Source organism: Dermacentor andersoni, chromosome 3 (genome assembly GCF_023375885.2).
Source record: "Dermacentor andersoni chromosome 3, qqDerAnde1_hic_scaffold, whole genome shotgun sequence".
NCBI classification, from domain to species: domain Eukaryota; kingdom Metazoa; phylum Arthropoda; class Arachnida; order Ixodida; family Ixodidae; genus Dermacentor; species Dermacentor andersoni.
The window spans coordinates 39,960,858-39,987,083 of NC_092816.1; the positions used below are offsets into that span (position 1 = coordinate 39,960,858).

The 26,226-nt window shown below is 50.0% G+C and overlaps 1 protein-coding gene across 3 annotated transcripts in view; it reads right to left on the reverse strand.

Moving 5' to 3' along the window:
• The window catches only part of LOC126517575 (RING finger protein nhl-1-like), a 124,683-nt gene that overhangs the window by 38,395 nt on the left and 60,062 nt on the right, over positions 1-26,226 (reverse strand). Inside the window, exon 1 of one of the 3 annotated variants that reach the window (XR_011893343.1) lies at positions 4,022-4,397. The exons of the other annotated variants lie outside the window; for them this stretch is intronic. The gene's annotated coding sequence lies outside the window, so the exon portion shown is untranslated. Of the gene's footprint in view, positions 1-4,021; positions 4,398-26,226 lie in introns of those variants that run through there. 3 annotated transcript variants of the gene reach the window in all.

The window sequence follows — 26,226 nt, forward strand, 5'->3', positions numbered from 1 at the left end:
GTCATGTTTGTGTTATGAAATAATGCACTGGATTACAAGAAAAGAAGCAGCGGGAAATTGCACGCTGAGAACACCGATAAACATATAGTGCCACGCAACTCGAGAAATAATATTGAAACGTCCATGAATTAAAAAAAAAAACATTGAATCGTCGCGGCGGCACATCACAGTCCCCGTAGGCGTCGAAGTCTCTACAATGAAATTATTTTTGAACAGCTCTGATAGCACCCACGCAACAATGGTTGCTTGTATACTGTCAGATGCTCATATTCTGCGGCCTAAAGCTCATGGCACGGTGCGAAAACGCGCACGCGGCGAAAGCGAAACAGTGCGCGGACATGCATGCAGACGCGCAGTCGGTCGCTGCGAATCTGTGCGATCGCTGCATTGACGCTTCATTCTATTACGCTCCATTTAGTTATACAAACACTATAAGAACATATTTCACATAGTTTGCTCTCAACGTTTACCTACCTTTCACGCAAGAAGCCGGTTCGGGAGACTCCATCGCGGCGACCGCGCACAGTGCCGTTAATTCACTGTGCGTATTCGGTAAAGAGATAGCGTCTGTAAACGATTCTGTGCTCTCAGTTTGCCCAAGATTATTATTTAGACAGTAAAAACCTTCTCTCGTTTCGAAAGTACTTACAAAAATGTCCGGGAGAGCTCCCGCATGGTGTTTTCAATGAGCGCTGAAAGCAAAACCTATGAGGAGCGCGCCACGTGATCCCTCATACTACGCCAGCGAGGCGCTTCCGATAGATGGCGACTCCGTAACTCCTCGCCGCCAATAGGCTCCGCGCATCACGTGATCCCCGTGCAGACACAGACGCTGTTGGCGCCGCCTCCCTCATGTCCCGTCGCGTGTACATAACAGAACACATAACTGATTCCAACACACTTCCAAAACAACATGATAGCTAATTTGCAAATTAACATAATTGGGGGAAATCCTCCCTTTATCAAAAAGTCAAGCACGCGTATATCAATCCTTCTTGAACAGACATATTTCGGCACATGCTCACTTCTCTCCACGCCACACGAAAGATTAAGGAAATTTTGCAGTTTCGCACTGTAGGCCAAGCATTTAAAGCAATAGCAAAGTCCATCTTTCCGCTCGAACTCTTAGGACCCGTTGACGCGATGCAGCACGCAAGCAAACTTTTGCTGGGCAACTGCACCCTGGTAGCTACCAGGTGCCTCGCAACCCTCATTCCGTTCGCGTCATTAAGATCGCCGCCAGTGGCACTGCAGGCGCCGCTTCTCAGCGGAGCACGGGATGACGCCAGCAGGAAGCCATCGACATTATCGTGTACTCAGAGAGCTCTTACGTAACGCTAGCTAGACTTTTGCTAACCATTGCACTTAGGCCAGCGCGTACACATCGGAACTCGGCAACAACGCTAGTGAGCTCATACTACGCATGCGCACAACGGTCCTGCCGGCAGTGGAAGGCGGGACGCTGGCCTGCCTCCACCATCTAGCCGATTGGGCGGAGCGCTGAAGATGCGTCCACTTCGCTTTGTGATTTCTACAGCCAAACAAACCTCGCACTTCTGGAAACCTCTTAACCTCCCGGTGTGAGCGGCGCATGCGCCGTCGATGGCGGGAAAGCGCGGTGACGCTTCCAAACGCAACCGCACGCCAACACACTTCGAGCCTCCATATAACTGCTATTGCAGTCAAAATATGCAGATCAAACGCATTGTGGCAGTTTGGGACGAAGCTTGTTAGCGAGGTCGCAGCAATACCGGTTGACAGGAGCAGTCCTATAGCTGTTAGTTGTCTACGTCGCCGAGGACGAAGGCGATAACGATAATTCTCGAGGGAGCAATGTTTTTTGGAGCTGTACGCAAATGGCACGTAACATACGCAAATTCATATTGGGTTCATATTTTTGTATCGAAGTGGCCATTTTGTGTGTATTTTGTGGCAATGACCATCAATGAGCGCATAGAACCTGGGTCACACCCAGTTCTATATGGCTACATTTCCGAAGTTTTTTTGACACTTCCTGTGGAAAATCCCCAGTGCAACACGTTAATTGCCTAATACAATAAAGTTGTGAGCCTCTCATTGCCACGACGACGGCAGCTTGCGATGTGGGGTGCGACGTCACTAGCCTTTAGTATACAACAGAAAGCCTAGCAATTTATTTCATTGTTGTCGCCCCACCGCTATGGGTAGGCAACTCATAATTTAGACTACCGACGAGCAGCGTGAATACGAGCGGGAAAATGAAAAAAACGGCATTACGAATGTAGCGTAGCTGCCATTGTGTCGGGGCAGACGCACTATTGGAAGAACATAAGAGACAATAAGTCCAAGCCTCAAACCAAGAAAATCACCCCCCCCCCCCCCCCCCTTTAGTGTCAGCGCGCCGCAATACATCCTGGCGGGCGGTGACGTCACCAGCAAGCTCGGACGCTGCAGCAGTCTTGCAACGCGGGCGTCGCTCAGTGGAACGCCGGAGCACTTTGGCGCGTTCCGGTGCGCGTTTATCGAGCGCTGCTTGCGTACGAGGCAATGCCACATATTCGCTTTTTTTAAGGAGCCCTTCGGCAATATCACTGCACTGGCCCAAGAAAAGAACAGTCACACTGGTCACACAATAGAGCACTTCCGACATTGGACGCGCGACAAGCACACTTTAACCACGCCACAAAAATTTTCACTGCTCGTATCCATATCGTTCCGGTACAATCACTCTTCTTCCCGAGCGTGTCACGTAAGCACTCGGTTGATCCGCAGGCAACGGAACAAGCTGTTTCTTTACCATCATCTGACCCTGCAGTCTGCTCACCTGCCAGCTGGAGCAAATTTCTATCAGTGTTGAACTAGCTTACGGCCTGTGGGAACTTCCCGCCTCGTCATCAGCTTTCGGCTGGTAAGGCCAGGTGTGGGTCACAGGATTTCTGAATAAGACCTTTTATCGTCTTAACTATACTTTCGACCTCTCTGTTGGCTTGTGAATATCTCGGGCTGGACGTCACTTCGGAACCCATATCCTTGAGAAAATGAGTAAGATGCTGTCGAGATCAACTGGGTTCCATTGTCTGAGAACACCACTTCAGGAATACCATGCCGTGCAAAGATGCTCTTAAGCTGGTTTACTACGTGGTCACTGGTAGTCGCTGCGAGACAAGCAACTTCTGGACATCACGACAGGTAATAAACAACGACCAGATAGTTCACCCCATTAATTAGTCAAAGATGAATGCCGACTTTCAGCCATGAAAGCATCGGGTTTCTGACGAGATCATTCGTTGTGCGACCTGTTCGCGCGACATACAGCACTCTCCAGTTTGTTACTAACTTTGCTAGTTCCGAGCTTAGTCCCGGCCACTGCACAGACTCACGCGCACGCGCTTGGCATTTAGGGATGCCCTGGTGACCATCATGTAGGTGACTCAAGACTTGAGCCCTTTGGCACTGCGGTATGACGAGGCGCACGTTTTTCATCAAGACCCCATTACAAACTGATTTTGGCCCTAAACTGCCGATATAATTGCATATAGACTTGAAGGGAGCAATACCGTGGCCATCTGTTTCGACAACAGTGAACCAACGTTTGGCAGACGGTATCTTCTGCCTGACCCTGCTTCGCCTTCTCAAATCCGCTAACTTCAGCCATGGTATCAACGCAACGTCGGGCAAAACGATCGACTTCAGATACAGACATTGCTTGATAACCTCTCTGGCTCGATCGAAGCGGAAACCTTGATAAAGTATCTGCCGAGACAAGCTTCTTGCCGGGCACATACTTTGAACCTGAAGCGCGTTAGCCTCATGCGGAAGAGCTGAATACGCTGAGTAAGCAAATCTAGCTGTGCTGTGGCCAGCAATGTTACAAGCAGATTGTAGTCAGTCTGGAACTTCGAGTCCTCTGAGATACCCCTCAAAGCTCTCCGCTGCCTGTGTTAGGGCTAGAGCTTCCTTCTCGATCTCTGCTTATCGAGACTCCGTCAGCTATAATGACCTGGAGGCAAACTCCACTGGGCACTGGAAATATCGTACTTGCCTGTCTGCACATGGCGTAAAGCAGAGATCGGACTTGAACTTCCTCGCTGAGCTCGTTCAATCCTGACGCAACCCGACAGTCGTCAATTCTTGCGACCATGCTGGCCATTCGGACGTTCTTTCGAAGTTGAAGTGGGATGGCGGCTGGATGGTGATCATTCCGGAGGAAGACGGTCTTGGGTCGTCACCAGGCATGGCGGTGTCGTGAGTCTTTGTAGCGAGGTCCACAGCGAAGAAGCACAGCGTGAAGCTACCTTCCTGACATTAGTCGGAAACTTCTGACACCATGTAGCGTTGCTGGGAATGCGTCGGGGCAGACGCACTGTTGGAAGAACACAACAGAGAACAGTCCAAGCTGCGAACCAAGAAGCCCCCACCCTCGTCAGCGCACCCCTTTATAAATCCTGGCCGGCAGTGACGTCACCAGCGGGCTCGGACGCCTCCGCAGTCTTGCAACGCGGGCGTCGCTCAATAGAACGCCGGAGCACTTTCATGCGTTCCAGTGCGCGTTCATCGGAGCGCTGGTTGCGTTTGAAGCAACGCCACAACGACCAGCGGCAGTAAATTTTCAAAGTTATCATCACTCGAATCACTCTAAGTTACCATTAGTACGATCACTCTAATGCAATGATCAATTGAGTACCCCTCTTAGCAGTGGTGACAGCTTCACTGGACATCCACTTTTGTAGGGCCAGGATGGCGAGTCCATTCTTTATATCCACGAACACATCCGGCGTAGAAAGAGTGGGGTACACCAAACCATGAAGACTAGGCGAAGGCAGTGTCCCTTTATTACTGGGCTTAAGCCGATCTTGATACCTAGTTTGCTATAGGTGAGAGCGTGCGGCCATCACTGTTCTCACAACAGAAAATACCTTGCCCGAAAAAAAAAAAGGCATGCCCGAAACGTTTGGCCAAGAAAGTTGCTCACAAGCGGAAAAATAAGATAGACGGTGTTAACGTCTTTAGCATTTTTTGGGGAGCTTCACCGAATTTGCGGTATCTTTCTATCTGTGTGTGAATGTGTCCATGCCTATCCTTTCCCGCCAACTTGGGTCATGGGTAGTGGATGGGGAAATAAGCAGAGCATCGGGCTGCGGTCAGTATTCTAAATCAACCGTCGGGCCAACTTGTGTCGCCGTGTAGGTAGCACAGGGTGTGTGCCTCTCTTCAGTGAACCTCTTTATGGGCCACTTGCATAAGTCACTGGCTACATGCCACTGTGTGGGCATCGCTCCGCACTGATACATAAATAAAAAAATTAAAACTCATTTAAATTCTTTTCGGTGCCGGGTCGAGTCGAACCGGTGTCACAGATGTTAGGACAATTTTCGCTGAATACCAATTCGGACACGCGGCTAGCGCAGCCATTGGGGCAGCGCCGCTAAAGGGAGCACCGTGTCCAGAGGAGTGCGCGAGACAGAAGAGCCTAGCTGAATACAGGGCTCCTATGTGGTGCGTTCCATCGGTGGCGATGCTGTTTGTGCCTACATTGCTACAACGCTAATCACATTAAGGTCAACAATTATCGTAAGATTAGGTGCGCCAGAAGTCTTTTTATTGGGATCATTATATTTCACAATATTTATGGAATAGACACTAGAGAACGTGTCCTCGTTGCTCAACAGCACCTCAACGTTTTCCTCAACGCTTTTGCCGATTTCGTATCCCGACGCTCTGGCATAATTGAAAAGCGATCAGTACCGACGTCTGTTCAGTTCAAAGCGTCTGTTCTTTGTTGGTCGTCAGTGAAAGAAATAGTTCTTTTCTTTGGCGCTTCGCCGGACGCCGGATGCGTTTCTGTGACGCCCTATTACATTTAGCACTTACAAATTAAATATACAACAGCGTTCGGACCCAGTTCAGTGCTTTCCCAATCGCGGCGCCAATTCTGTTCCGATATGTCGCAGCATTCTTTAAGAAATGCGTTCGTCTCCATACAACAGAGGCGTCAGTGGTACTTGGCAGCAATCTATGACATTAAAAACATTAATGTCTTCCCTTGGAGTCACTTAGTTCTCATTAATTGGGACTCGACGCGCCAGACAATGACGAAACCTACGTAAGCCTTCTTCTTTGCGTCAGCCATACTTTATCCCTAGCCCCTTCTGTGCTCTACCATCACCATGACAGAAGGCATAAATGGGCGGCCCGCTGCCTATAAACAAAGTGGTGCGAAATTATGAGCATTGGACTTACGTGGCTTCTCCGAGCCGGAACAACGGCCGAATGCGCGTGCCGGGCTCTCCACGAGACGCTCACCTGATCTTCTCTTTACGCTGATGATTACAGTCAAAAATGATGCTGATATCAAATCGGTACTAACCTTTCAATTAGGCGTTATTACCACTGATATCCTCCAATTGTCGAGATCAATGTGTGTTACGAGAAGAAGAAGATTCAAAATTTAAAGGAAAGGAAAATAAGTAAAACATAGAAACGCCTGGCACAGAAATGAAACTAAAAAGGAATAAATAAGTGTATATGGGAAATAGACGTTAAACGAACTCTCAAATTTTGATGACAAGTTTCCATTCGTTGGTGGGGGGAACGAAATGAAGGGGAACGAAATAATGGGCTATAATTGGTAATAATAAGGGGCATGCGATATACTGGAAGAGGAAGGTCCTTGACCTTCCTCTTCAGCCGTCATGTGATGATGATGGCCTCACATTGTGGCTCGTACCCACACTGTAGGGTTGGCCAAGATATGTGTACGTGAACATTTACTTTATGTTTTGAAGTATTACCTAATCGATGAAAGAAATAATAGTCATAAAAATAAAAGAGACGTTAAAGGTCTTATTCCTTTAGTAGATTGTATTAACCACGAACGGCATTAAATGCATCCATGGGGCTAAGATTCTAGTACTGACGCACCGAAGCGGTGCGGAAAACTTTATTGTTGTCCTGCAGGACGCGCTCAGCGCGCAGAGGGTGCGCCCTACGTAGGGACCGACAGGGAGCACCTGGTGGCTGCTTCGCGGACTTGCTGGACAGCCCATTGCTGGTCGGCGACTAGTATGTTTCTGAGGAGCTTCTCCCACTTGTCCGAGGCAGCCGGGAAGAGCCTTTTCTACACTCTGAGATAACGTGCGCGAGTGTCGCCGTGTCTCCGCATGAGCGGCACGTGTCGCTGTCGTACGCGCCGGGATAGAAAACGCGTAATTTTGCGTGGTTTGGGTAAATGTGCGCCTGGAGCAAGCATAGTGTTAGCGCCTGTCCCCTGTTAAGTTTTGGGTGTGGTGACGGAAAGATGCGGAGCCCCAGGTAGAAGTGTTCTGCAATTTCGCTGTACGTGGTGAGCGCGTCCCGCTTGTCCTCTAGCTCAACGATATGGGGTTGTCCGGGCACAGCGCGCTCGGTAAGCGCGCTCGCTGCGTCCTGGGTGATCTCGTTCAGGTTGGGCGGAGCGCCCTGTTCCCGACCGAGATTGGCGGGGAACCGGATGACAGTGTGGTGCTTGAAGGTGCTCGAATCCAAGCTACAGAGGATGCGTAACGCCTGGTCGGAGACGACGCCACGTTCGAAAGCTTTGATGGCCGGTCTGTAGTCGCTGTAGATCACTTCCCGTTTGCCATCGAGCTCGCCAGGGTTATGGCTATACTTGTTCCGAAACCTCGGGGTCTCCGGTGAGGATCGTGGTGGAGTTGAGGGTCGGCTACGTGGATGAGATCGCGACAGCGGCGAAGGCTCGGTTTTTGCGGTAGGCGGCGGCGTCCACGAACGTGACGTCGTCTGCTTTCATGTCTATGCGCTGGAGAGGGGCGGTCGCCCGGGAAAGGCGCCTGCCTTTATTGTGGTCACCATGTACGTTTCGCAGAATAGGAGCAATCGTGATGAAGTCTCGAATCTCGCGGGAAACCGGCGTCAACATCGGTGGATCCTTGGTCGTCGAGGTTCTAGAAGCAGCCGAGCTCGCGCAGAATGTGGCGGCCCGCTTTGGTGGTCGTGAGTCGGATCACCTGCGTTCGCTCCTGACCCTCGGCGATCTCTTCTAGCGTGTTGTGCACAACGAGGTCGAGGAGTCTCTGCGTGGAAGTGGCGATAGGAAGGCCGAGGGCATATTTCGCTACCTTTCGAATGATGGCGTTGAGTTTATTGCGCTCAGCACGTGGCCAATAGGACAGCGACGTCGGTGAACTGGCAGAGAACAAACGCATGTACGAGACGTAGGGGACTGTCTTCTTTGAGGCCGTGGGGACAGTTAGCCATTCTGCGTACTAGTCGTATGGCGTTCTCCGTCTTGGTCGTGAGTTTCTGCACCGTTTGGGTGTTGCTTCCGCGGGACTCGATGATCATGCCCAGGACCCTGATGTAGTCTGCTTTGGGAGTGGTACGGCCGTCCCTAGAGTGGAGGGCGATGTTGCGTTTGGTCGGAAGTTTTCAGCCTCCGGCCATGGCCCCCCGGCGCTTGGGCAAGTACAGGGATAGTTCCGACTTGGTGGGGGAGGAGCACTGGCGACCAGTGTGTTCAAGGTAGGACTCGTTGGTTTCGATGGCCTCCTACAGGGCGGATTCCATGAAGCCATCCCACCCTGCGGAGCACCTGATGGTTATGTCGTCCACGTAAATGGTGTGGTTTAGCCAGTCGATCTTCGAGAGGCATTCGGATAGCCCGATCATTACGAGATTGAAAAGAGTCGGCGAGAGGACTGATCCCTGGGGGGTGCCTCACTGTCGGAGCTCGACTGCTTCGGACACAGTCTCCTCCGCGTAAGACAGCCTTGAGCCGTGAATGAAAGGAGCGGACAAAGCATAGAACCGACGCCCGAGCCCGAGGTCTGTGATCGCCTTCAGGACAAACGAGTGTGCTATGTTAGCACATGCCGTTTCCAAATCGAGGCCGAGTATGGCACGGGTGTTCCGAGTGTTTCCTCCGTCAAGAATCTGATGATTTAGGAGTAACAGGGTGACCTGTGCAGATGACCCGGGTCGGAAGCAGATCATGTGGTGCTGGAGGCATTCGTGGTCCTAGAGGTATTGACCGATCCTCTTGAGGACGACGTGTTCGGCCGCCTTACCTACGCACGACGTGAGCGAGACGAGGCGGAGGTGATCTAGGCTAGGCGCCTTGCCCGGTTTAGGAATGAAGACTACGTGGGTGAGCTTCCAGGCATCGGGTAGCTCGCCCTTCTTCCGCACTTCGTTGATGGTGTCGGTGAGGTGAATCACACAGGGGTGATCCAGGATGTGCCGGAGCTTGTGGGTGATGCCATCGGGACCGGGATAGGAGCTGCCGTGAGTTCGTGGAAAGCCCGGCGTACCTCTTCGGCGGAATAGTCGGTGTCGAGGAGGGCGCTGTCGGAACAGGTGTATTCTGGATGACAAGTCAACTGACCCGTGGGAAGATCGACAAATTTCACTGTGAGGCTCTTGGTGAGGTCTTCCGGTGGTGCGGTCCGCTTGGCTTGATGGAATATCTTCACAAACGAATAGCGCTGGTTAGTGCGGCTGTTAGTGTCGTCGAGCAGGTGCTCAAGGAGGTGCTTAAATATGTTAAAATGAACCCTAGTTTGGCAAGCGGAATTTTTTAGAAGTATTTTTCTGAAATAATTATACCGGTGGCACGAAAAAAGATAGTGATCTAGTGATTCTGTTTCTTGGCAGCATAGGCACAGCGGCGATATCGTAAGACCAGTCCTATGTAAACATACGTTTACGGAGGGGGGTGCATGGGGTGGTACACAGTAGCGTAGCCTGGTGATCGCAATTTCTGGTTGTCTTGATGGACACCACTGAATTTTCTACGGAAATAATATGTCAATGGCACCTCTACTAATTTAACATTTTCAATATATAATCGCTGTTATATGCGCCATAACTGGAAGAGCCAATATTTTAGGTCCATTCAGGGATGCTCTCGCAAATGGATCACCTTATCCTTGAAATGTAATCCACAGTGACCAGGTGCCCATAATAATTTTACGACATTCAACTGTCGAAGAACTAATAGTAAAAACGCCTTTAAGCTGGTGAATCGGATGAAAGTGTAAGCGAAGTACACACAAGTACAGAAAAGGAATTCGTGATAATGATCGCACTGATCGCATTCATGAGAAAAAAGGTTACCACGTAATTTTACTCTTTTCCAATCCTTCTCCACCATTCTGCTCATAATTTCTTTCTCCTTCACAAAATAAGAAAATTCAATTCATTTTTCATCTGTTGGTTATCAAATTTGCCACTTCCAGAGGATTCAACATGCGCATAAAGCTTTTTGCAATGCCAGTGAATCGCGAAAACCTTTCTTTGGGAAATGTTTTTATTTTTCAGTTTTTAGGAAGCCATTTCTACAGGATATCCTTCGAAAGCTTAACTTGAACTTGACATTTACGACACTCGTTTCATATGGAGATACGGATCTCTGCTCCAACTAAAGGATTGTTTGCAAAAAAGAACTTCTTGTTTTACGAAGACAATAATTTTTTCTAAACCGACGTACTTTAAAATTTTCCAGCAATATTCTCTGATCACTATTTACTCTTACACATGTTTACAACATAGGATGTTGTAAACATTCTATGTTTGTAAACATCCGATGATGTGCTCGGAACGACTCCGAAGAAAAACTTGATTTAGAACCTGAATACCATGCGATACTTGATGGTTCTCCACAAAAAAATGCGCGCCATTTTATATGTTTTTTCGAATAGGACAACGCAGCTAATGGAAGAAAAGCATCGAAGAAAAGCAGAAACTCTAAGCCCGTTGTTTCGTCGAAATTTCAGTATATTCAAACGACTGGTCGCGTCAAAAATGTGTGACCCTACAGAGTCTCAACAGGATTGCTACCACTTCATTATAGGTTAGCTGTCATTGTCACGTTAATCGCGTTACAATTCTTAAGATGCTTCCTGCAATTTCCGGAGGCCAAGCATCTACGTAGGCTTCTATGTATGCTTCTATCTATGTGTGTTTGTATCTACCCATTTCCTCGCCTACCAGGGTGAGTGGGAAGCGCGTGGTCGAATGGGTAGCGAGTCGGGCTCCTATGATGAGGGGACCGATTTCGAAACCAACCGTCTGAACAACTTGGGTGCGTAAGTGCATATCGTATCTCCAGGCTAACGTTGTCCGAGATGTTCAAAAAATATTTAGGACACGCGGTGGAAGATAACATCATAAGACCTAAGGTGTTCAGTCAATAGAGGTTTGACGACTGAATATTGCCGATCTTAAAATCGTATCTTGCACAATGTTTCTTTAATATTTATTGTTGAACTGCTTGACTAAAGATAGCTGGGACACCCTACATATGTGCCTCTCTTCAAAGAACCAGTTTCTTGCCGACATTAGTTACAGTAGATGCAGGACCAGATAGGTATCACTGTTCGAAGAAAATTCGTGAGGCTGAGTTGGAGCACATAGTCCATGCCTATCGGCCTCTGGTGGTGCTGCATGAGAGAGAGAGAGAGAGAGAGAGAAAAACATTTATTGAATCATAAAAATGAAATTCTCGCGGATCGAGGTCTTTTCTTCGCGCTGTCTTCTCGTCGAAGGGAAGTCTCTTCAGCACAGGTGGTCCCTCAGTCCAGGAAACGCTCAGCGGCGTCAGGAAGCGATCGGACGCATGTCACCTCGGCTCCGTCATTTTTCGACAGGAGCCACGGACCAATTCGTCGAACCCTGCCAATTTTGCATCCATCGGACGCAGCAAGTTGCCCGGCACACAGGGACATCACTTTCATCCAGGTGGGCCGAATTTTTCGCCAATTTAGAGCGGACTTTCACTCGTGCTTGGCGGCGCCGCCGCTAAGCCTAACGGCTGCACCGGCACCCGGCGTCGAAGAAGCCGCTTTCCGCACCAACATGGCGAACTCCCCACCTCAACGCGGCTACGACCCGGAGGCCATGGCCTGGTCGACGATTCCTCAAGCCAAGGAACCCACTTCGGCAACATCGGACCAGCTCCGGAACAAAAATCTCCTGCGTCTCGTTGAGAGCCGCTCTCAGCGCCGGAACGCCAAATTGACGGCAGACGCCACAACGACAACCGGCAAGTCGACCTCACCTCAGCACGGTCCCGTCTCGCGTGTGGCCAAGGACCGCCAATTTAAATCAACATGGAGGCCCAAACCTCTCCCCAAGTTCCAATCCGACGACTTCGTCGTGATCATCAAGCCCCGAGCCGCTGTGGCCATCGGGAGTGCCTTCCAATATGGTGAGCTGGGCCTGGCCTTGCGTGCCTACCTCGGACCGCAAATGGCGGCGGAACTCAGCTTCGTCTTTTCCTGCGAGCAAAATCTACTCATTGCGAGCACCAAGAACGCCTACGTGGCGGACCGCCTGCTTGGTGATTTCGTGATCAAAGTGGCTCAGGGAGACGTGCCACTGCGGGGCCATCTCAAGCAAAATGGCGAAGAAATTTGCTACGGCGTCATCACTGTGGCAAATCAAGAAACAGGGGAAACTCTGAAAGACGCTATCCAGTGGAGGCATGGCACCATCTTAGAAATTCGGAAATTTGGAACCTCCAATAAGGCTCGCCTGACTTTTGCCGGAAAAGTGAGGCCCCGGACAGTGAACTACAACTCGGAGATTGTCCAAGTGCAGCCCTACCTACGCACTATCCCTGCCTGTGGTGTGTGTGGCACCGTGGACCATAGAGCAGACTCATGTCCAAATCCAATGCAAGACAAGTGCGGCCTGTGTGGACAGCAGGCTCCTTTCTTGGAAGGGCTGCGGGCCCCTCATGAGTGCAATCCGAAATGTGCTGTTTGTGGTGGTGGCCATGCCACAAACTCCAGAGACTGTACTGCCAAGTACCGCCTCGACACCAAGACGGCCGCCCAAAAGGGCGGAAAACCTGGCGCGACGAGGAAGAAGCCAGGTCAGCAGCATCGCGCCACCGGCGGTGACTCAGCTCCCCGCGGTGACGTCACCAACTCCAAGAAGCAAGCGCCCCCAAGCGGGCGTGACGCTAAGGGCGACCAAGCGCCACCACCGCCCCCACACGGCGGATCGGGGAAGCAAGCCCACTACCAAGGCGAGACCGGTGCCTGGGCAACTGCGGTCAAAAAAGGAAAACAGGTGAGCGGCTCGGGCAGGGTTGCCTCCTCCTCCCAACCACGTTCTCCTTCCCCTAGCTCGACCACTGACGCCGAGCTTCACAACTTGGTAGCATCTCTCCGGGTCCAAAACGAGATGCTACTTGCCAAAATTGAAGCCTTAGAAGCTAAAACCGCTGCTCCCCCCCAATCTGCACCCCTAGCAGAAGCCATGGAGAGCGACGCGGCGGCGCCGGTGACGTCGGACGCCTTTGTGGCCAATCTTGAAGCCCGTCTTAACGCCAAATTCGAGACCCTTATCGGGACGGCAATGGAACGCATCATTGCCAAGGTCATGGAGGCCCTTCCTACCATGATTGCCCAACATGTCGCGAATCTCCCCCGCACGTCTCGCAGGGCCGGTCCTCTTAAAGATGTATCCGGCCGGCCCGCCAAATCGTCGCGTCGAGCAATTGATCTGGAAGATGATGAGGACAGCTGCCCCCTATCAGGAGCTGAATTTCAGCCCCTGGTTGCTGGCTCCGGGACACCTACCTTCCCTCCTCTAACCCCTAAATCCGAACATGGCGGGACAACCTCGGTGTAAGCGTTCCCTCTTATCTAAATTGGCTTATCCTGTCACTGTAACTCAATGGAACTGCCGAGGACTACGGTCTCGTACTAAGCGGGCCAACCTTCGGCTTTTCCTTTCAACTTTTGAGCATATGCCCGCTGTGGTGGCCCTTCAAGAGCCAGGAAGGGGCGCCACCTTAACAAACTATACGACGTTTCAGCAGGACCCCTCGTCTTGTATATGCGTTCATAAAAATTATACTGCAAATATGGTCGACTTAGACCTCCACCTTCAGTTTTCCCATGTAATGGTGACTCTCCTCCCCCTCCGCAAACAGGACTCACCATTGCACATTCTAAATGTCTACTGCACACCCAAATTGCCGAATGTATCATTCTCCGACCTCTTTAGCCGTGCGCTAAGAGTTGCGGGTCGGGACCCCCTCTTGATTGTTGGCGATTTCAACGCCCCCAGTCGAGTCTGGGGGTACCAGCGTGAAGAGAAACGGGGACGCAAGTTGGCGGAGCTTGCGTCAACGTTGGGCCTCACTCTTCACACGGACCCCGTCCACCCAACCCGTATAGGCAATTCCGTGACACGGGATACATGTCCGGATTTGACCTTTACCCGCAACATTCAGTATGCAGACTGGGTCAACACAGAGGAAACCCTCGGTAGCGACCACTGCATCCTAAACACTACAATTCGGACCAAGCCATTAGCAAAACCCACAACACAGGCCCGACTCCCAGATTGGTCCAAGTTTAGGCAAAATTACAACACAGCGACATCTATATTCGAGCAAGGCTACCAGTCATGGTCCCAACAATTGGTTTCTAGCCTTCGCTCCACCGAAACCAAAATTCAGCTTTCCGAGGCGGTATCGGACGTGGATAACCACCTCCTCCACCTCTGGGAAGCGCGGCATTGCCTCGTCCGCCGGTGGCGCCGACAAAAGCATAACCGCAAACTTAAGGCTCGAATTGCCGAGCTCACCCAGCGGGCGGCCGAGTATGCGGCCCAGCTCGCAGACGCCAACTGGGTGGATCGTTGCAACACGGCGGCGCGGCAGATGTCCAGCAGGAATACCTGGCGGCTCTTCCGCGCCCTTATCGACCCAACGCAGACACGCACAGAAAGTCATAAACATCTACAACGTGCCATACACAGTTTTCACGGCAACACAAATCAGCTAGCGCACAAGTTACGGGACCAATACTTGTGCACTACCCAGGACCCCTGCGGATCGGCGTACTCTTATGCAGGTTCGGAGAACGCTGAGCTGGATCAGCCGTTCCAGCTCCACGATTTGCGGGCAGCCCTGGCGAAAATGAAACGTGGCACAGCCCCGGGTCGGGACAAAATTACAGTCAAATTACTCGCTAACTTACCCGACCCGGCCTACCAGTCCTTATTGGATTACATCAATTCAATCTGGCTCGGGGACGCGCCACTCCCCAACGATTGGAAAACCGCTCTGGTCACTTTCATTCCCAAACCTGGCAAGGCCATCAACACGGACAACCTTCGCCCCATCTCTCTCACCTCGTGTGTGGGCAAACTAATGGAGACGATGGTGCGTGACAGGTTGTCCGAGTTCATGGAAAATCAACACATCTTCGCAGACTCCATGTTCGGATTTCGCCCGCACAGGTCCGCACAGGATGTTCTGCTACAACTCAATCGGGACCCGGTCGAATGCCCCCACAACGATAAGGTCGTACTCGCCTTAGACTTGAAGGGGGCCTTCGACAACGTTACTCACGAGGTAATACTCACCCATCTTTCACAAACCGGCTGCGGACGCAACGCGTTCAGATACATTCGGCAATTTTTGACAGATCGTGACTCCTACATTAAAATCCAGGACACTGAACACGGTCCCTTCCGACTTGGAACCAGAGGAACACCACAGGGTGCAGTGCTGTCTCCTCTCCTATTCAATCTGGCTATGATGCACCTGCCGGCCCAATTGGGTGCTGTCGCTGGTGTGCAGCATGCGCTGTATGCCGACGACATCACCCTGTGGGCCACGCAGGGCTCACTCGGAGACATTGAGGCCAACTTCCAACAAGCGGCGACCATAGTGGACCGTTATGCTCGCCACTGTGGCCTGCAATGCTCCCCTCAAAAGTCTGAATTTGTACACATACGCCCCTCACCAAAGTGTACAGCCAAAATTGAGCTCTTTCTGGAGACAGGACCAATTCCTGAACACACTGAAGTCCGGGTACTGGGGCTTTTCATTGATCAACATAGACGGTCGAACACTACCCTGGCCCAGCTCCGTAAGGTGGGGGACCAGGTGGGCCGCATGGTCCGCCGGGTTTCCAACAAACGCGGGGGGTTGCGGTGCAAAGACGCCTTGCGGCTGGCGCATGCATTCGTGACCAGTCGAATCTTATATTCGACTCCTTACCTCCACCTTCGGAAACAAGACGAGGATGCACTCGAAGTCATCCTCCGCAAAATTATTAAGAGAGCCCTCGATCTCCCCGTGAACACCTCCAACCAGCGACTCCTGGGTCTAGGCATGGTGAACACGTTCCGGGAGCTCCGAGAGGCTCACTTAACTAACCAATACACACGCCTCTCTAAGACACTGTCGGGTCGCCGCCTCCTTGCCCGACTACACATCCAACACACCACCCTTATGGAAGAGCGAGTACGACTCCCTTTCGAGTGGAGATGCGCCCTCCACGTACGCCCTCTTCCTAACAACATGACAAGTGAGGACCATAATGGTCGGCGCCTGGCGCGGGCGGAAGCCCTGGGCCGCCATTATGGGTCGAAACCCGGCACTTATTACGTGGACGCCTCCGGCCCCCACCATGGAGGATGGTACACGGCCGCAGTCGTCCACCAGTCCAAAACAGTTAACGGGCTTACATTTCGCGCCCGCGACATAACTCATGCGGAGGAGGTCGCCATTTCACTGGCTGCTACCCACTCTGATTCCAAAACAATTATCTCCGACTCGCGAGGGGCCTGTCGGAACGTCGAGCAAGGCTGGGCTCCATACTTAGCCTACCGACTACTTCAAAGTTGCACCTACACCGGGGACCCCGCTCACCGGAACATAGTATGGGCTCCTGCTCATATGGGTCTCGAGGGGAATGAGGCAGCCGATGCCGCCGCCCGCGCGCTCTCTCTCCGGGCTTCCTTTCTCGACCCCCTAGATCAGGATCTTGAATTCAATCCCGTGTATTCTTTTAAAGACATTGTCCTGCATTATCAATCTGGCCATAGCCTTTACCCTCGCCCGAGTAAAGGTCTATCTAAGACGGAGGAGCGGCTTCTACTCCGTCTCTATACGAACACTCTGCTGTGCCCGGCAGCACTCAAACATTTTGATCGTTCTTTCACGGGCAGTTGTCCGCACTGTGCGGAGAAGTCTTCGGACATCTACCACATGGTGTGGGCCTGCCCATCTAACCCAGCTATTGCCCCTCACCCCAACCCCACTCGGGAGGACTGGGAGGCGACCCTGCTCGGCTGCTATGACCTGCAGGCCCAAAGGGCCTTGGTCGAGCGCGCCCGGGCAGCGGCCGACGCCACTGGGGTCCCGTACTAGGGATTCCACCCAGTATTTTAAGGGCCGGGCCCTTAAAGACCGGCCCATGTGCGTGCCTCCATGTGCTTCTCGTCTGAGAGCAATAAATGTTTTTCACCACCACCCTCAGTCCAGGGCTCCACTGAGTTTGGCCGCGTCCCTAGCGTGCTCCACCATCCTTCTTTGGACGGCGAGCTCGCAGCTGACGAGCCGGCTCTCCCAATGCTCCGCACTCGGGGGTTTATGGTCGCGGAATGCGTTGTTTCGTTCGCACTCCCAAGTTAAGTGATAGAGTGTGGGTGTAGCCCCGCACCAGGAGCAGGTGCGGTCCCTATACTGCGTTGGGAACATCTTGTTGAATATGAAAAGGTTGGGGAAGGTGTTTGTCTGGAGCCTACGCCAGCCCGTTGCTTCCTCCTTCGTCAGCGCTGCATGAACAATTTTGATGCCAACTTGGATGGTGGGGTATGTGCCAGTGGGAGTTTGCCGCTAATCAATGAACGTCTATTACGCTATCTTGATAACCAGGTATGTGTCACTGGGAAAGTGTCATTCTACTTTGAAGGAAAAATCCTTTAAGTTCCAGGAAATAAAAGTTGAAACAAGAGTCACTGGTACATGAGCCTTGGCCAATACAATCGCGAATACAATATTTACAATACAATAAATGCCAATAAAATATTTAGCGAATAAGAATGTAATATTTCTTATTGTAGAGATCATCTGTAGTGGGTAAGGAAATAAACTTTACCAGAACATTCTTGTCTCAATCAGAAGCCAAGAAAATTCCAGCAGAACCTGACTGACAATGGCTGTCGAGGTTGATGTGATTAGCATTGGAGAAATACAGTGACACAACATACCGCTTGGTAAACCTTTCTTAACACGAAAGTATATTGTGCCGGGGTCGACAGTCAACTTCCTGCAACTGCGCCAGAACACTAACGAGCGCCGACAGTGAGCGCTTCGGTAGTCTGAGCGCAGCAGAGCCTCCAACGCATGTTGTAGCCTGGTGTAGGCGGTGGAGCACTTAAAGGGACACTAAAGTGATAAATGATTTCTTCTGCATTAGTAAATTACCTTTCTACAACACCAAAAACACCACTCTTACAACGATAAAACGTTTGGTAAGCCAGAAAAAGCGCTAGAACGAAATACGGGTGGCGACGCCTACTTAAGTTCCCGCACCTGGGGGCTGTGACGTCATGGATCTTTATGGCATCTTCTAGGGCCTACTAATTATATATAGCGGTACAGATTGACTACATTGCGTTCAGGAAGGAACCAAATATTAAGCATGGCAAATTTCGGGAACCTTTATTCAGCCAACGCGGCCCAAATGCGGAAACACACTTTGGAATCCATGACGTCACGCTGACGTACCGGCGCTGGGGTTTCGGCGCGAAATTCAAATACTGATACTTGGACTTTCATTTTCTCATCTAATAATCAAACAATTGTTTTGAAATGACTGCCTGCAGGGTTCTCAAACAATGCTTCGTTAGCCTAAACTGATTTATTGTATCGCTTTAGTGTCCCTTTAAGCTTCAGCACTTCAGTGACGACGCAGCTTGCGTACATGGTCTGTCTTCCGCGTCCGATTAGCCTGTGACACCTTGTCGGCTACTGAGTGCAGCTTGAACATGCATCATCAGTGCTGACACGCCACCTACGGCTGCGCTTGCGATGGCACCAACTTGGAACTAACTTCGGCGCTAAGCGGCGCAGAAAGGCAACGTCGTCGACGGGCGAACCTCGCTTTGGTCTGGCCAACGCCTCCTACAGCGTTGCTCTGGCGAGAGACAGGCCAGCGTGAAGCAGAACGGCTTCGCGCGTTCGCGGCGTACGCTGCGAACTCTGCCACTCGCACTCCTGATGCTGAGCGCGTCCCAACTAAACTGGCTGCCCAAGACACCACGGAAATGGAACAAAGTGCTCTTGCCTCCGCCGAAGCGACTCGGCAGCAGCACGTCGTTCGCGAACAGGACGCCCCGCTTTAAGCAAACCTGCAATATTGTCGCCGACCCGCAAATCGCGTGCCTTTCGCTGCAGCTCTTCATAAATTCACGAAGCGGTTTACTAAGAACCCGTTCAGCTTCGCTTCTGCGGTTTGCGAACGCCTGTGGTTTATGGCACATTTGCGCAGTGCTCCAGCGCGTGCAACTCAGTTTGTCCGGGAGATGTTTCACGGTAGTGAGTCGCTCGACAACTTTCGCTTGTGTGGCAATTGTCGAGGATGCCTGTGCAGAGGTAGGGTGCCGCTGATAGCTACTTACAGCTTAATTCGTCAAGTATACAATTAATATGTAACAGCTTCTGTGAAGACATGTTTCACTTTCGTGCTCTATGATTCCTATAAAAATGGGATCAGCCATGTTCTTTTTTAAGTCTGTAATGATTTCCCCATATATGGACGATATTGTGCGATGCCAAATCAGCGCTACAGGCGCTAAAATACTTTTTAAAGAAAGGACCATACTATCTGCTCGTGCTGAAAATCGTCGAACTTCATCACAGTGCCGAGTTAAGTGGCCACGTGATCACCTTTCGATGGGTGCCTAGCCATTGTGGTGTTTTTGGTAATGAACTCGCTGACAGTGATGAGGCAAGATCGGCCTCCTCTTCCTCTGATGAAGTAAGGATTGTCTACTCGCGACCTGACACCTACTCCATGATCAAGGCACTCATGCAGGTCCTTACAAAGGCTTACAGAGCCCACTCTGATAACATTCACAGACGTCTACATATGATTTACCCAGACGGTAAATTCTGTTTGCCCCCGAAGCTTACACGGTGCAAAACATCATTGCTACACAGGATTCGGTTCGGCGTTGCTTTCACCCGTCGCTACGCACACCTCATCGGCCAATCGAACAGCCCTGATTGTGTACACTGCCAGATGCCCGAAACACTGCAACAAGTACTGTGCGACTGCCCAGCATATATGCTGGAGCGAAGGACGTTAGACAGTTTCCTAGCCAGCGTTGGCAGACAACTACTGTCGGAGGAAGCTATCCTCGGCCCATGGCCTGACACTGCAATTTAAATGCGTGAAACAAAAGTATTGTTGAAGTTCCTGCAGGACACCAAGCTCGACGAGAGGCTCTAGCGAGGCAACTGTCTCATGTACATAAGCACTCACCACTTCTCTTATCATCAACAACCATCCCAATACTTTCACTCCCCTTCCCTCTTCCCCAGTGCAGAGTAGCAGACTAGAGCGCACTACCTCAGGTCGACCTCTCTGTCTTTCTTATCAATAAATTCTATTCATACTGTAATGATTTCCATTGCTTCGGCTATGTGTGGCATACACTGACTCAGGAATTGACCGAGTTTAATTTGACATTCGCATGCACGGATGGACCATGGCCATAACGGTACGATGGTTACTGCACGACTACGACTCAGCTACACCGACGGTATGGCGGTATGATGGTTTTATGACATAATGCCGATGGTATGACGATAGTATGGCGGGACGACAACTGACTGTGTGATGACAATGGTATGACGAGAATCGGATGAAGAAGCTGGATTGACGATGATGGAACGGCCACACTGCGACGGTATGACAACGAATACATGACAGTGACTGCGACAACTCAGTACCAACGATAGCGTGATAACGGTGCCATAACTATTGATTAATAGCATAATCACGATCGAATTGGAAAGAAATTGTTTCTATGGGATGAAGAAGGCGGTATGATAATACGATGACGCGTCTGAAAAGATGGCAACAGTACGGAAATAGCGTGACCATGCAGGACAGTAAATGACGATAATGGTGTGACGAAGGCGTGGTTCGAGTCAGACTACGGACCTGCAAAGATGACAATGCAACGGCCACGACGGTAACTCTGGGGGATGTCAATGAAGTCCAAGTATCAAATTCGGGGAATTTACATTGGTTAATATGAAGAACATAAGCAAAAGACAGGGCGCGCAAATGATGACAAAATTCCTGAAGCTGATTGATGACGAAATTTCTGAATTCCTCAAGAAAGGTGCAGCCATAAATTGACTGCAAAATTAAAGAATGCAAGCTTGACTCCATTAACACACACACTTATGTTTCTTCATGATTAGTGTTTTGTCATATTTTCGTTTAGAAATCCGCTTGATTAGTGCCGCTCCCCGCTGTATCGCTTGTCCGGTGTGAATACTCTGGACAAGGCAAGAAGGCGCTAGCTGACCTTGGGTCGGCATCATTTGATAACTCTTGGCTTTAAGAGGGCGGAGATAAGTCGTACAAATATTATTAGAGTCATTATTTTCACTACAATCTGTTCCAAGCCTTGTTTTTTTTTAAGGAATGCATTACTTTCGGTTTCACTTGTTAAAAGACTCATCTTGTTACTGGTTTTTCGCATTCAAGCAACTTCTATTTCACGACTGCGGCATCCCGAACGCGCAACCCAATGCTGCTTTTGTCCCACTTGTAAAAATCGGATGTTGATGTTCTTTCGAACCCAAGAGAAACCCACGAAACGCGACTTGAAGCTACAAAGTCTTGGGACTCTAGTTCTAAAAGTGTTATGACTCGTTCCGAATAGTTAGACCGTGTAGCAGGGACAATTGTTCACGATCAAGAAATATGATGCGGATCACTACCGATTGCGATCCAAGGTGTACGTGTGACAACGATATAAGATGCGAACACGACACCGATAAGAGCCCTTTTCCAAACTAGGAAAGCGCTCTGCAACGCGCTCGCATGTTGTAGCTCAAACTGAGCGCGATAGTACGTGCGGTCGACACGCGAAATCTAGCTTATAGTGCCCTTTAGTAGTAGCGCCAAGGATTTGTGCAGAATATATGTGTGTTGTTTTTCTGTGTATATTCTTCGCTTAGGCCAATTAAACTGAAGTGGTTCAAGCAGGTTGGAACCTTTATTTTCTCCATTTGGAGTTGAACTAAATCAAAACCATTCCCGGTAAACCGCAATGAACACTGAATGAATATGAGACCTTCTCTAACAATGTATACCGTTCTACAGGTGTTGCTGTGCGTAAAACACGACGATGTTTGCTTCAAGTACCGTCCTAGTTATAACCGGTTTGCGATTGTACCCTGATCACCAGTTACATGAGCAACCTATTACATAGATGGGCCAGTGCTGGGAGGCGAGGGGGTGCTCCTCTTTGCCGGTGGTTGGAGTTGTCCAGGTTGATCGTCACGTTGCGACATGGCGCGCCACTACGATGCGGTTAGTTGTGGTCAATTAAGCACAAAAGGTATTCGCAAGCCTTTTATGTAGCCGCGGAGCAGCTGTAGCGGCTAGAGCGTATATATTATACTACTCAACGCTTCAAGGTGTTGGCTTCGCACCCAGTTACATGCAGAGTGCTTAACAATTGGCATCAGGACCGGTTCCCAACGTTCTGCACCTACTGCCTGCTTACTCTTAGCGCGTATTAGGGATGTAAAGACTCCTTAGAGATACTGTCTAACAAACATACTGCTGGTTCAAGATTAGCGATCTGTCGGCAACAAGTGCGAGCCATACTTTGCCACTCATGTTTAAATGGCATAACGCTGCTTCGTTATTGACAATTTACGGAGGCGCACTCGGGAAGACGAGAGTTTCTGCACCCCTCTCTAATGGTAATAAAATAGGTTTCCTGCTTGATTCAGAAGGCCGTTGCAACGCACATTTGGAAATCTATGTGAAGTGATGTTTTCGCAAAGAGGTGATGAAGTGCTGTAAGTTTCACCATTTCATTTCAGCGTCATTGGCGTAAAGGAAACTGGTGCACCCATGTGCTCTCGCATACCTCTGCTAGGCAATAAACCGAGCGGCCCAATTTTTTTGCACATATCATAATAAGCCAACAAAGACACCAAAGACAACGCAAAGTAAATTTCTTGTACTTACTTATTGAAATAAAGAAATTATAAGTTGATGGCAAGTTGCGGCAAGCCATCACATCCGTGAACGGCACTGAAGAAGGCTGCCTGCAGGAAACCGCTGGCAGCCTCTATCTAACGCGGCAGCCAATGTAGCCCAGACGAAAACCCCTCCCCAAAATTGCCTGGCAAGTAATGCCCACGAGGGGCTATAAATTAGTGAGATTGGGGCTCGGCTGCCATTCTCCAAGCCGTTTACGCCGCAGTAGGCGCCAAAGAAGAAGTTCTGGAGAAAGAGCAGATCACAGAGCACGGCTTCAACAGTACTGTCAGCACGCCGCGCTTAGCTAGAGTACGAGCCTAGATATCAGGAGTCTCAGATATTATGGGCAGGATTACCTTATACTAACCTACGTACCAGCGCCGGAACCTCAAAGCGTGGGGCATTTTACCACGCGTGGTCAGGCGAAGCGTGTGCTCAGACAGAGCCAGGAAGAGGGGAAAAGATAAACGGAGAGAATAAAAATTATAGAGTGAGTTATTCACAGAGTCACTCGCATGCCCGGTGTGACAAGCGCTCGTACAGTCCCGTAGCTTTCAAGAGGTGCAGAAGGGATCTTGTGGCCTTTTCGCAAGCAAGAATGGACAGGCCGTGGTCCCAGGTTCTTTTTCTCCGAGAGCACTCTGTTATCCAATAGGCCTATTGCTATGTCGCGTGCGGTTCGGCGACGCCGAACCGCACGCGATATAGTAAAGTTGTTTCGCGTCGGGGGAGTGCACGTGGCAGGCCAAGTGGCAAGGTAGGGTCGAGAGAGTGTAAGCGTGAGTTGGTGAAACCCGTTGAATTCCATCGCAGTAGTGTGATTTGCCGAGCCAGTGATTGAAGTTTCCGCGCAGCATCCGTTCTCGAGAGTGCCATAGGTACCCGCTGATGCTTTTCATGAGGCAAGCGAGCGTCTTCATCTGCGCTGTCGTTGCCGACAATTCCACCGTGGCTCGGAAACCTTTTTGTGTAAGACCTTTTTGTGAATAGGAGCCTAGTTTACGACACTCTTGAAGCTCCAAGACTTGACAAATTTCAAGAATTTCATGAATTGACGAAAGGCGATGCGGCAAGCGCATATTTTCCAGCGTTACCACGGCTAACAAAATCGACTGGTCTCATTCACAGATTGTAAGGCGTAACGAGCAGCCCCACGTGGTCGCACTGCGAACGCTTCACTCTTTCTTTCTCTCTCTTTCTTTTCATCCCTTAACCTCCTTCCTCGTCCGCCGGACAGCAAATCGCACGCGCGTCTGGCTGAAGTCTCCATACCATTCCTGTGTGGCAAAAAAATCGAGAGTCGGAGAACATGATGCATGCTTTCATAGAAACACACGAGTGAGATGCGGTCGCAGTGGTGCCACGAAAGACGAACGGGGAAAACATGTAATATTCTTTTCTTTCGCGTGACTTTGCGACTTCTCGAAAAACGAAGCAGCACAAACAACAATTCGTCTCAACAAGAGGTAACAGGGACGACGTATCACATTTAGGTTACAATTGTTCACGAAAAATACGTTAACGATATGATACCCGTATATTGTTGGATACACTGTGCGTCGCCGAAAATGATGGGAGATCGAGGTTGAGCAGCCGGCGTTTAACAGCTTATGGCGCCGTTTCTTTAAAAATAAATAGCCCACTGTTCTGATGGCATGGCGAATGAACCTATGAGCACAGGTCATATGAGGCAGTGGCGCCATCTTGAGGCGCCTGCGCACGAGCATTGGAGTGGGGTGGACGCCATTGCTATAGCGTAGCATGGCTAACATACCTCTCGTTTAGTAAGTAGCCAATGGGAACGCAGCGTTCTGCAACAGACTGCAAAGTTAACAAGGAGGCATCAGAACCAGCGAGCACCAAGTAAAAGGAGATATTACGGATTGTGAAGATCTGCGAGCGAATATTTATCTGAACCTTGTAGGCGCACGATTTAAATTTTGTCACGCACCATAACTGCATAGTACTTATCAGCTGACAGCGTCGTCGAAATCAACAGAAGGCGGCTAAAAGCTTTTTCTTTTATTCAGCGGATATGGGAATACTCTTCTGATGTTTTGATATTTCTATCTTTAGTCTGCCCATTTCCCGCTACTGTGCTCGCAACAGCAACAGATTTCAGTTGCTAAACGTTCGCGCTAGCGCGGAATTAGGTATCTATAAATAACGCTGATAACAAACATATTAAGAAAAAGCTTCAGCTCGGGACCATCTCTAGCACGCCTCTTTTGAATACATAATAGATATTTTAGCAAAAAAACGAAGAAGGTTAACCAAATATCGACGCTGAAGAAGACGAGGTCGACGTACACGGTGGTTTGAACGATTCGATGATTAGATGTTCAATATGTATATCGCCCTTAATTCTGTCTCTTTTTCCCGTTAATTTTCATTCATATTTAACTTTATTCGCATCAAATTTCACACGCAATTACGTTGACCTTGTCTTCTTTAGCGCCGACACTTGATCGAGCGTTTCCATTTATCGCTCTTGAGGCCACGTGGGCCGATTCCGGAGAAAGTGAAGTTTACGGTGTAATGTGGTTAATGTTCGCGTTTATTGAGGATAATTACTCCCTAACATTACTTTTTACCTTCCTTTCGGCTAACTATCGCTTCTTGTGGGCAGCGATGAAAGCACCTTCCAGACAACGTTGTATCGCGCGCGCCCTGCTTATCCAAGTGAACTCGCTCCCTCTCCCCAAAGTGTGCCGCAGGGGGGCCTTGCCTCAACATCACCATATCTAAGGCGGTGCACCCTTTACAGGGTTGTAATGCATAGTGGCTAAATTTCAGCTGCATTGGCACTGATTACGCCCATAACATTAACTTTAGCTACCCTGCGATAAATTGTCGCTTCTTGTTTGGTTAAGAGCTATATCACGATACATATTTTGACTCGCTACAGCGCTCCGGAAGATCGAATAGGCCATTTTTTTTCTGGAAGTGGTTACAAAATACACAGATGCCAGATACGCCAAACCCATTCGAAGTCAGCTATAGCTGACTTCGAACGTAAAAAAGATTTCTTCAGTTTACGATCAATGTTGCAGGTAAAACGTTGCCGGACACTTTTCCGTTAAATAAAAAGCGGTGTTTCCGTAGAACAGACAGGCCGTAAAAATTATTTCCGTTAAATGGAAAACGGTGTTTCTGTAGAACGGACAGGCCGTAAAAATTATTTCCGTTAAAT